This window comes from Mustela putorius, unplaced genomic scaffold (assembly GCF_011764305.1).
Source record: "Mustela putorius furo isolate JIRA1106 unplaced genomic scaffold, ASM1176430v1.1 tig00003853_pilon_pilon_pilon, whole genome shotgun sequence".
Taxonomy (NCBI): domain Eukaryota; kingdom Metazoa; phylum Chordata; class Mammalia; order Carnivora; family Mustelidae; genus Mustela; species Mustela putorius.
This window is the reverse complement of record NW_025422005.1, coordinates 6,841,844-6,854,173: the sequence shown is the minus strand read 5'-3', so window position 1 is coordinate 6,854,173 and position 12,330 is coordinate 6,841,844. Positions and strand designations below refer to the sequence as shown.

Here is a 12,330-nt window from a genome sequence, read left to right as displayed (position 1 = left end):
TAGATGGAGAGGCAGGCAGAGAGAGAGAGAGGGAAGCAGGCTCTCCGCTGAGCAGAGAGCCCGATGCGGGACTCGATCCCAGGACTCCGAGATCATGACCTGAGCCGAAGGCAGCGGCTTAACCCACTGAGCCACCCAGGCGCCCGAATCACGTCAATTTTTAAAGCAAATTTTAGGCAAATTAAGTTTCACCAATCTTCAGTGTTTTAATCTGTGAAATTTGGATGCTAATACTTACAATGTTATTTATTGTAAGGCAGGTCCACAAGGACTCCTTACAATGCAAGTAGCAAGTCCAACCCAAACCACGTTAGATACCAAAGGACTTTATTGACCCACCTGTCTTGAAGAAAGAGCGGAAAGCAGGGAATGGGGCGTAGAGGGAGAATGATATTTCTTCCTACCATCAATAAATAAACATCTTTCACTCTGAATGGGTCAACTGTGCTCCCGTTACCCAACCCTGAACCAATCACTAGGGACATGGAAAATGGCAACCACAATCAAACCAAGCGCGGCCCTCTCTCAGACCTAGGTGGCCAATCCCATTCTAAGCCTGTGGCTGCGATATCATGGGAAAAGGACAAAATGGATATTAGGGAGGCAACCACAATGTCCACTCACCAGGTTCAGGAATAACAAGAGGGAGGGCTCAGTCTAAGGCTTGGGGTTCCATGCCCTCTGTCAGCACTCCTTGCTCTAGGGGCTGCCAACACCCACTCTGCCGTGCTATTCTCAATATTAAAGGACTTATTAAAGTGGTAAGATAAATGTACATGTCTTCATGGGGGGAAAAAAAGGGTTATCCTGTGGTTTCATGACTGGTGATTCTTATATTTGCAGAAAACATTTTCATAGCATGACTAGGAATGTATCTGTTCTTTAAACACACAACCAAAAGCTGGTTTGTTGTTACCGATTAGAAGACTATTCTGCAAAGGGCCCAAAATGTTGGACCCCAAAGATATAATGAAATGCTAATGAGCACATGGAGTAAATACTGCAAGTAAAGCTGTCATCTGTGGAGAACTAAGAACCTTTCAAAGGAAGGGAGGGTAAGAAAATTAGGGGAAATAGTATCCTACAACAGATCTCAGGGGAAATAAAGTAGGGATTCTTGCCCTGGGCAGAAACAAAATGAATATAAAAAGCATCCATTATAAGTATATTCACTGAGTTCACTGTCTGAGACTCCAAACAAAGAGGTTATAAAATAAAAATAGTCGGCAAACAAGCTGGAAGGAACTTTCTGGAATGATGGACGTTCTCTGGAATGTCAGGGTATGTGGGGATGATTGCACATCTGTATAAATTTACTAAGAATTATCAAATTATAATGGGTGGATTTTATGGTATGTAAATTATAATTCAATAAGGCTGTTAAAATGTTCAGAAACACAAGAGTCACATTCCAAGAAATTACATTTTTATTACCAGCAAAATTAAATGTTGTTTTTCCTCCTTCTACCCATCTTCTTCTCTTTCTTTTGTCTTTAATTTTTGCTTGTTTGTTTGTTTTTCTTTTAAGTGCATTCAGAAGGGATAGATAATGGAGACATTCCTTTGCTAAAGATGAGCCTATCCAGCTAGTTTTCTGAAGGGGCCAACATCTGGTAGTGATTTTGTAGGAAGATCTTTCATCAGTGCTTTTCGGAGCCAAAACACGAGAGACCTAGACAGGGTCAAAGTCTGTGAAGTTTCTTTATGAACAGCAGAAGCACTGAACTTGTACATTTCTGAACCAGGGCTATTTTGGGGGATGGGCTTTTTTTTTTTTATAACTTCAACCTTACTGAGGGATAAGGGACCTCTATAACAGTAACTTTAATCATGTTATTGATTTGACCTGTGTGGTTGGCAGATCAAAACCAGAATCTGGGGGCGTGGTGATGGTTCAGTCAGTTAAGCAGCCCACTCTTGGTTTTGGCTCAGGTCATGCTCTCATGGTCATGAGATGGAGCGCTGATGAGGACACACGCTCAGTGGGGAATCTGCCTGTGGATTCTGTCCCTCCCTCTGCTCTTCCCCCGCACTTATCATCACACACGTTCTCTTTCTCAAAAAAAAATAAATAAATCTTCAACCAACAACCAGATTCTGGTACGTCTGTCAGGCCCTACTCTGGGAGATGATGGGGTGAAGCTACCACGTGAAGCCTCGAGAAAGAACGCGGAACTCACAGTATCCAAAGATGGGGAGTTGTGCTTTCGGCTTCCTTGTTGTCAAGTTCTTTCCTTACATCACTTCTACAGTCAGAACCACCACCTCTGAATGTGGGAGCAGTGACCTGGAATAGGGAATGAGATTGCCATAGGCAGGGAGCTTTGGAATTGGCAAAGCATAACTCCCTAGAAACGTTCAGTGTCCCTAGGCTCCAAACAGCACACCTGAGCACATAGTAGACACAGGCTTTACTGAAGGAAAGAAGAAATTAATAATTGAAAAGTTTTCTCAGGGCACCCGGCTGGGTCAGTCGGTAGACCATGCAACTCTTGATGTCACAGTGGTGAGTTCAAGCCCCACGTTGGGCATGAAACCTACGAAAGAAATAAAGAAAGAAAGAAGGAAAGAGAGAAAGAGAAAAGTATCCTCCATAGAAATGGTTTTCTGGGGGCGCCTGGGTGGCTCAGTGAGTTAAAGCCTCTGCTTTCGGCTCAGGTGATGGTCCCAGGGCCCTGGGATCAAGCCCCGCATCAGGCTCTCTGCTCAGCAGGGAGCCTGCTTCCTCCTCTCTCTCTGCCTGACTCTCTGCCTGCCTCTCTGCCTGCTTGTGATCTCGGTCTATCAAATAAATAAATAAAATCTAAAAAAAAAAAAAGAAATGGTTTTCTGGTGTTCTGGTGGCCCAAATAGCAGAAGAGAAACATCTATGAGGAACAAAGATGCAACATTTTATGAAGCACCAGGGTTGACCAAAGATGAAATGATTCATGACATGGAAGATATGTTCAGCAAAGGACTATAAATGCATACTCCAGAGCCGGATTACCTGATTTCAAACTGACTTCCCCATTTTACTAACTGGGACCTTGGACAAGTTACTTAACGTAAGAAAATCTGTGTCCTTTTTTGGGTCCTGGACTCAATTCTGAGGTAAGAGGAGTGTTCCCATGCACACAACCCAAGGAACTCTCAGACACCAGTAGGGTGTCTGACAACTCAAGTCCATTCTGACACCATTCGCCAGAGAAAACATCAGATTCCACAGGTTAAGGGCTCAGTCCTTCAAGACTCCCCCCAACCCACCCCACACCCTTGCCCCAACTCTTCAGATGCCAGATGTGAGCCCCAGGCTGTTGCCTGTGCCTCTGACTCAACCGGCTACAGATAGGACATTCTAACGATCCCTTTCTCGGATTCTTTTAATTTACCAGAGCAGCTCACAGAACTCAGGGAAACATGTTTACCAGTTTATTAAAGGATACGAATCAACAGCCAGACAAAGAGACGCACAGGGTGACATCTGGGGAAAGGGCACAGAGCTTCCATGCCCCCTCCAGAAGCACCCTTCTTTCTACTCTCCATGTGTTCACCAACCCAGGAGCTCTCCAAACCCAGTCCTTTGGGGTTTTTATGGAGGCTTCATTGCAAAGTCGGGATTGACTAATTGACCGATTCAACCTCCAGTCTCTCTTCCCTCCTTGGAGGTTGGGACGCAGGACTGAAATTTCCAACCCTCCTATCACTTGGTTGGTCACCCTGGTAACCAGCCCCCCACCTTATGTGAGATCCAAACATCACCTTCATTAATGCTACAAAAGACACATTCATCACACTCAACACTTAGGAAGTTCTAAGGGTTTGGGAGCTATGCATCAGAACTGTGAATGAAGACAAAATATATATAATAAATCTATTTTGGTCATCTGAGTGACCGGATATATATTTCTTATAAATCGCAATACCCAAGGTCTCAATTGCTTATCTATAAGATGAGAGTAAGAATAGTAACTATTTCATATATTGTGAAAATTAAATGAGTTGATCTCTGTAAAGTTCCTTGAAAACTGCTAGACCCATCGTAAGCACCCATTAAGGAAGTGTTTTATTGTCATTGCCTACTTTTTCAACTTTTTAGCCTTTCTTTATACACCATACCCTTCCCCACTTAGACCCATCCTTCACTACCAAAGATATGTGTACGTAGCTGAGACGCTCACTTCTGAATGTAAGTCATGCCTGACTTTTATCCAATCTTGCAGATTCCTACTATCTACAGTGGAAAGATCTGATCATCTACAGCACAGGACATTAATACCGACTGCCATGATGAGAACATTAAGCCAATCCCGGACATGATTAGTACAGAAGTTAAAGCCTATGATTCTGCTCTCAGCTCTGTCACTAACCCACTTCATGACCCTCCTAGGAAACCACTTACCCTTTTTGTGACTCAGTGTCCCTCATCTGTAAAACAGGGTTAACACTTCCCATGAACACTTCACAGGATGTTGAGTCTCCTCCCATTGGCCAAACATGATTGTTTAAACCAAAATATTTTCTGGTTACTTATGAAATAGTTTAGATAAGCAAAAATGTGCAAAGAATATGGACCAATTGGAGTGCCTGGATGGCTCAGTGGGTTAAGCCTCTGCCTTCCGCTCAGGTCATGATCCCAGGGTCCTGGGATCGAGTCCTGCATCGGGCTCTCTGTTCAGCAGAGAGCCTGCTTCCTCCTCTCTCTCTGCCTGTCTCTCTGCCTACTTGTGATCTCTGTCTGTCAAATAAATAAATAAATGAATGAATAAAATCTTAAAAAAAAAAAAAGAATATGGACCAACTCCCAGGTATCTACCAGTCCAACAAACAAAGGATGACATGCAGAGTGGAAACTCTGGCCTGAAGGATTTTGTTTGGTCGTATTTGCACTCCTCCCCATGTTCCAGTATTGAGAACATATCTGTATTTTTATCATGATCATTACCCCTATCAATATCTGGGTCATATAAACTAAGACAAAGAGGCTGGGAAAAACAAGAATCAGTTCCTGCCTATTTCTCACCATTTATATTCAATAATGCTTAGGAATTTCCAAGTGCTTCTCTGTAACCACACTGTGTTTCATTTTTAGGACACCTTCTGTGCAAGGAAAAGGAATGCACACCTATGGGGCACCTGGGTGGCTCAGTCAGTTGAGCATCTGACTGTTGGTTTTGGCTCAGGTCATGATCTCAAGAGTGTGGGGTGGAGCCCCGATTGGGCTCCGGACTCAGCACAGAGTCTGTTTGAGATGCTTCCTCTCCCTCCCATTCTGCTCTTCCCCTGGCTCCTGTGTGCACACTTCTCTGTCTCTCTCTTTCTCTAAATAAATCTCTAAATTTATTTAGACTGTATCTAAATAAATACAATCTTAAAAAGAAAAGAAAGCATACCTCTAACTGCCTTCAACAATAAGTGACTCTTACTGATTTACGGAACTCGAGTCCAGAAGTAGACTCAGGTTGTGTTTGCTCTGGAAGCTGAACAGTGGATCGAAGTTTCTCCTTGGTTCCGTCTTCCTGCTTTTCGCCATATCCGTTGTTTCTCCTGGCTGGCTTCCTTCAGGGTGTTCAAATGGCCCCCAGGCCGGGACAAACTCAAGCCCTGCAAGGAAAAGCCATCATCTTTTCCCATCATTCCCAGCTGGAATCCTAAAATCCACTCAGATTAGATCACCTTGGACCACATGTGACAACAACAAGAAGCACCATGGGACTTAGTCTTGGTCACATGTCACAGATTTCATGTCTGGAGCTTGGGTAGAGTTAACTTCAGCAGAACCGAGTACATACCTTCCTACCAGAAGAAAGTCCCATCATCCGCCTCAGTGGTTTCTAGACAGCTTTGCCTGAAAAATAAGTTGCTAAACAAATAGTGTTAGTAAGATGCTATTTTAAATGGTACCAGTACAGGGATGGACCTGGGTTTTGTAGCACCTAAGGCATGAATTGGGAGTAGCAGTTTCCTTTAAGAAAATGAATACAAGGGGTGCCTGGGTAGCTCTGTTGGTTAAGGATATGCCTTTGGCTCGGGTCATGATTCCAGGGTCCTGGGATCAAGCCCCACATCGGGCTGTCTTCTCTCTCTGCCTGCCTCTCTGCCTACTTGTGCTCTCTCTCTGTCAAATAAAATACACACACACACACACACACACACACACATGTATATAAATAAAATCTTTTAAAAATGAGCACAAAATTAGTTTCAAATATGAATATTTAGAATGAAAAAATAAACTTAAAAATTCAGAAGGACAATTGTATTAACTGCCTCTATAATAATTTTTTTAAAAGATTTTATTTATTTATTTGACAGACAGAGAGAGCAAATAGGCAGAGAGGCAGGCAGAGAGAGAGAAAGAGGAAGAGAAGCAGGCTCCCTGCTGAGCAGAGAGCCTGATGTGGGGCTCGATCCCAGGACCCTGGGATCATGACCTGAGCCGAAGGCAGAGACTTTAACCCACTGAGCCACCCAGGCGCCCCTATAATAATTTTTTTTTAAGATTTTATTTGTTTATTTGACAGAGACACAGTGAGAGAGGGAACACAAGCAGAGGGAATGGCAGAGGGAGACACTTTAACGACCGAGTCATCCAGATGTCCCATAACTGCCTCTATAATAATTCTTTTTTTAAATTTTTAAATAAACATATACTGTATTTTTATCCTCAGGGGTACAGGTCTGTGAATCGCCAGGTTTACACATTTCACAGCACTCACCATAGCACATACACTCCTCAGTGTCCATATCCCCACCCCCCTCTCCCGACACCCACCCCCCCCAACCCCCAGCAACACTCAGTCTGTTTTTGAGATTGGGTCTTTTATGGTTTGTCTGCCTCTATAATAATTCTTTCTGCAGTTTTGCCTCTCCATATGACAATTTCATAAGATAATTTTTAGGTTCAAAAATTAATCTTTCTGCTAGCATGGTTGAGCAAAACTTACTTGTTATTACTGATAGTTTCCAGAAAGCATCTTTTAGCTTCAAAACTCACTATTGGTGGGGCGCTTGGCTGGCTCAGTCGGTACAGTGTGTGACTCTTGATCTCAGGGTGGTAAGTTCAATCCCCACATTGGGTGTAGAGATTACTTAAAAAAACAAAAAATGGGGCACCTGAGTGGCTCAGTGGGTTAAGCAACTGCCTTAGGCTCAGGTCATGATCCCGGGATCCTGGGATCGAGCGCCATATCGGGAATCCCTGCTCAGTGGGGAGCCTGCTTCACCCTCTCTCTCTCCCCCTCCCCCTGTTCATGCCCTGTCTCTCAAAACAAATATCTTTTTATAATTTTTTAAAAATTTATTTGTCAGAGACAGAGGGAGAGAGAGCGAGTGAGCACAGGCAGACAGAGAGGCAGACAGAGGCAGAGGGAGAAGCAGGCTCCCCGCCGAGCAAGGAGCCCGATGCGGGACTCGATCCCAGGACCCCGGGATCATGACCCGAGCCGAAGGCAGCTGCTCAACCAACTGAGCCACCCAGGTGTCCCAAATATCTTTTTAAAATAAATGAAAATAAATAAATAAATAAATAAATAAATAGCCCTTCATTATTGGTAAAGACATCTATTTTTAGGACTGTTTGAAATTTGTGGAACGCTCTATGAAGCTTCAGAGATGACCTAAGATTTCAGGGCATTTCAAGTTTTTTTACCCTGTGCTTAGCGGTAAAGCTCTGAATTGATGACGGGCATCAGCCTGTTTGGTTTTGCCGCCCTGGCGACCTGCTATGGTTCCTATGAACTCATTGGCATATTTTATGCAGATGAACAAAAAATTAAAATCTTTTCATTCGTCCCTTGCCATTCATTGGGTCATCAGACAACACCAGAACCTATTCATTGCACTTATTCAACACGAATTCTCGTAATGAGTCGCTGCTTTTGGTATGACTTAAAATATTTTTTCTGGTTATAATTCACTTCTTAATGGGAGAATAATTTCTATTGAATTTGTCATTCATTTTTCCTGGCTTTTGTTTCATGTTCTCTAAACATTCTGAGTCTCTTTGAATGTCTGCTGCATGGAATTCAGTCTAAGCAGTTGGGACAAAATGCTTCCAATAGTCAACAACAGTAAAACGCCATGAAGGTAGCCTCTCGCATTTTTTTTTTTTTTTGAAGATTTTATCTGTTTACTTGAGAGAACGACCAAGTGAGAGAGCACAACACGGGGAGGAGCAGAGGCAGAAGCAGACTCCCCGCTGACCAGGGAGCCCAGTGTGGGGCCCGATCCTAGGACTCTGGGACCACGACCTGAGCTGAAGGCAGACACCCGACTGAGCCCACCCAGGGGCCCCAGCCTCTTGCATTTTAAGATGACTAGGAGATCCTTCACATATTACGTTTTCTCACTTGTTTCACTGGCTAGTTCTGATGCAGGCTGGCTGGGTCTGAGGACCCAGAGGGGGATCTGGCTGGTCCAGCCAAAAGGGTCCCCCCTGGCTTCACACGGAATAGAAATTGAACGAGAGGAAGTGAGAGCAGAGTTTATGAATGATATAGAGAGTGTGTAGGTATGGACAGAGCATCTGGAAGACCAGAAAGAAAAAGAAGAAGGTCTTGTCTTTGCTTGGGATCCAGGGTTTTTATTGAGGATTGTGGTCTGGTGACGTGTCTCCTCGGGCATCCAGGAAAAAAGACCAGTTTTCGGTGTTTTCCGTAAGTCACTTAAGTCTTGGTGAGTCCATGGTCTGGAAAATGCTCCGCTGGTGCTGCCTGGTCACACCTTGGATGTTATCCACTGTGCTGGGAGATATTGTGAAATCCTAGTCCTTTGCAAGGAGGACACACATTATCTGTGCTCCAAGGCAGTGTAAGGTGGGCGTGGAAGTCCTGGCAAGAAGAGAAGCAGGAAAATGAGTGGGGAGAAAAACAGTTTTTCATGGAGTCCCTATAGTTTTCCAGTCTCCATTCCAAAATGCCTTTCTGAGCTGAGATTAGAGCTGTGGGATATAAAAAAATATATTTAGTCTCTGCCCCTGGTTCCTGGCACAGCGTTCCTAAGCCCTTGGAATTTCCTGAATGATAGGAGTGTCTATCATCATTCCTACGGGGCCCCTTTTGAGCCCATCTAAGTTTATGCTAAAGAAGTGACTTGGGGTGAGTCCCAGAGATAGCCTCAGAGCAGGGGCAGCACCCACTTTACTAGAGGCTGGAAGCCCTCTGTTCTACCCATTGATCTCCAGGAGAAGGTGGGGGACTGGAGTTGGAGGTCTGTAAAAACTCGAGTTTCGGGAGAACTTCCAGTGAACACATAAAAGTGTTGGGAAGGGGGGCGCCTGGGTGGCTCAGTGGGTTAAGCCTCTGCCTTCTGCTCGGATCATGGTCTCAGGATCCTGGGATCCAGACCCGCACCGGGCTCTCTGCTCAGCAGGGAGCCTGCTTCCCCCATCCCACCCCCGCCGGCCTCTCTGCCTACTTGTGACCCTTCTCTCTCTCGTCACATAAATAAATAAAATCTTAAAAAAAAAAAAAAGTCTTGTGAGGGTAATACACCAGGAGAGGACATGGAAATTGCATGCCAGCCCACCACCCCTAGTACCCAGCCCTAAGCATCTCTTCCACTCGGCTGCTCTAGCATTTCTAAGAAACCACTAATAGTCAGTAGAGTGCTTTCTGAGTTCTTGAGCCATTCCAGGCAGCTGTCGTGGGACCCTCCAAATCTGTAGTCAGCTGGGTAACGTGTAGGCAGCCAGGGCACCCCATTTGCAGCTGACATGGGAAGTTGAGGCCGTCCCACAGGACTGAGCCCTTTAACCTGCGGAGTCTGATGCCCGCTCCAGGTTGATAATATCAGAATTGAGTTGAACATTTTATGCACACCTAGTGAATGTCAGAGAATCTGAGAATGGGTTGTTGGTGTGGGAAAACACTCCATATATTTTGTGTCAGAAAGAACCTCACAAACAATAAAATGCAAAAGAGACTGCTGTCTACAAGCCAGGAAGCAGGCTCTCACCGGGCACCCAATCTGCCACCTTGATCTTGGACTTCCCAGCCTCCCAAACTGTGAGAAATAAATGTCTATGGTTTAAATCCTATGGTACTTTGTTATAGCAGTCCGAGCTAAGACAGAAATCGGTCCTGGGGCACCTGGATGGCTCAGTCAGTTGGGCTCCTGCCTTCGGCTCGGGTCATGATCTCGGGGTCCTGGGATTGAGCCCGACCCTGCTCAGCAGAGAAGCCTGCTTCTCCCTCTCCCTGCCCCTTACTCATGCTCTCTGGCGCCAGCTCACTCGCTCTCTCTCAATAAATAAATCTGATGAGTGGGGTACTGTTGCAGGAAGTACCTACAAAAGCAGGAATGGCTTTAAAGCTGTAATGGAAAGATGCTGGAAGTTTTGAGGTGCTAGAAGTCCACACTGACCACTCACAGCGATTCTGGTGAGAGCGTAGGAGGGAAAGAGGTGAGCTGGAGAGAAAGCCTCCACATTCTCCTGAGGAAAACGTTGGTAGAAATGTGTGCGGCCAAGGCCATTCTGATGAGGTCTCAGGCAGAAATGAGGTACATGTTTTTGGGCAATGGAGAAAAGGCAACCCTTGTTATACAGTGGGAAGAACTTGGCTGAATTGTGCACGCTTTCTAATGTTTTGCCAAAGGTAGAACTCGCTGAGTGATGGAATTGTTGGCTATCTAGTTGTGGAGATTTCTCAATGAAGTTTTGAAGGGGTGGCTTGGTTCCTCCTGACGGCTTTGAGTAAAACACAAGAGGAAGGAGAAGAGTTGAAGAAGGATTGCTAGGTAAGAAGGAATGAGAACTTGAAGATTTGGAAAAGTCTCACCTTGTCATATTGCAACAGACAAGAAAGTGCTTAACAAAAAGAAAACAGCAAGGATGTGGCTCACTGGCTGTTTGACAAGATTAGTGTGGGTGTGAAGCCTGGACCTAATCAACCATCTCAGAAGAGGTCGGGAATAGAGAAGGGATTATGCCTGCAAAGGCACTTCCCATTGGAACTAAACGGGACAGAGGAGGGAGGACCACTGGAAGGAAGGCTGTTGGGTTCTGAGATCCTACAGGACCAGGTCATACTGCTATGCAGCTATGAGCAAGAATGGGGTGCCTGGGGGTGCCTGGCTGGCTCAGCCCACAGAGCACATGACTGTTGATCTCAGAGTCATGAGTTCAAGTCTCATGTTGGACATAGAACATACTTAATGAGAAAAAAAACAAGGAAACAAAGAAAAGAGAAGACTGACCCTGGAGGTTATTCAGATGTCATCAGAGCTCCCTTCTTGGGGCGGGATGGGGGCAGTTGCCTCAGTTCTAACAGCCCAGAGCCTCAGGACATGGGACCACTCAGCAGAGCCTTGGGGTTGGGGTCTCGAGGTCAGAGTATCTAACCCAAGGGGATTACTCTTGAGCCTTAATATCTCTTGGGATTTGTCTTGCTAAGTTTTGGACTTGGCTGGGGTTCCTCACACCTTTCTTTTTTCTGATTTCTCCCATAGGGAATAGAAATGTCTATCCTATGCCTATCTACTGCTCTAGGTATTGGAAACCCATAACTCATCTGGTTTTACAGGTTCATCGCTGGAGAGGAATTTTGCTTCAGGATGAACATACCACAAATCTCACCTGTAATTCATTAAGATGATGGCCCCGTGTGAGACTTTGGACTTGAGACTCTGCAGTTGATGGTGGAATGAGTTAGGAATTTGGGGGCTTTTGAGATGGAATAAATGTATTTTGCATGTGATGAGAACATAGATTGGGGGAGGGACCAGGAATAGAATGCTGTGAGTGGAATGTTCTTTTGTTGTTGGTCTGTTGTTCAGGCCACCAGTGTATGGTGTTTTGACATAGGAGTCTGAGCTATGAAGACATCCAAACTGTGGAATATTAGTCAGCCATAAAAAGGACGGAAGCACAGATACATGATGCTACAAACAGATAAGACTTGAAAGCATAGTGTCACATTAAAGATACCAGACACAAGGGGAACCTGGGTGGCTCAGTTGGTTAAGCTTCCACATTCCGCTTGGGTCATGATCCCCAAGTCCCAGGACTGAGTCCCACATCATGCTCCCTGCTCAATGGGGAGTCTGCTTCTACCTCTCCCTCTGTTCCTCTCTCTCTCTGTCAAATAAATAAAATCTTTAAAAAAAAAAAAAAAGATACCAGACACAAAAGGCCATGATTTTCATATCGTATGATTCCATTTATATGAAACACCTAGAATAGGGCATTCCACAGAAACAGAAAGTAGATTAATGCTTGCCAGGGCTTTGGGAAGGGCTGACCACTAACTAATGGGTAAGGCGTTTCCATTTGAGGTAATGAGAAAGTTCTGGAACTGGATAGTGGTTATTGTACTGCCACTGAATTCTACACTTTAAAAGAGTTAGAAT

The 12,330-nt window shown here is 44.8% G+C and overlaps 1 long non-coding RNA gene across 2 annotated transcripts in view; it reads left to right on the top strand.

Annotated features, from left to right (window-relative positions):
- The window catches only part of LOC101681098, a 31,693-nt gene extending 20,060 nt beyond the window's left edge, over positions 1-11,633 (top strand). For both annotated transcript variants that reach the window (XR_198636.2, XR_006601659.1), the window contains exon 3: positions 11,505-11,633. This is a non-coding gene — a long non-coding RNA (uncharacterized LOC101681098). The remainder of the gene's footprint in view (positions 1-11,504) is intronic.
- Positions 11,634-12,330: the final 697 nt, after the last annotated feature.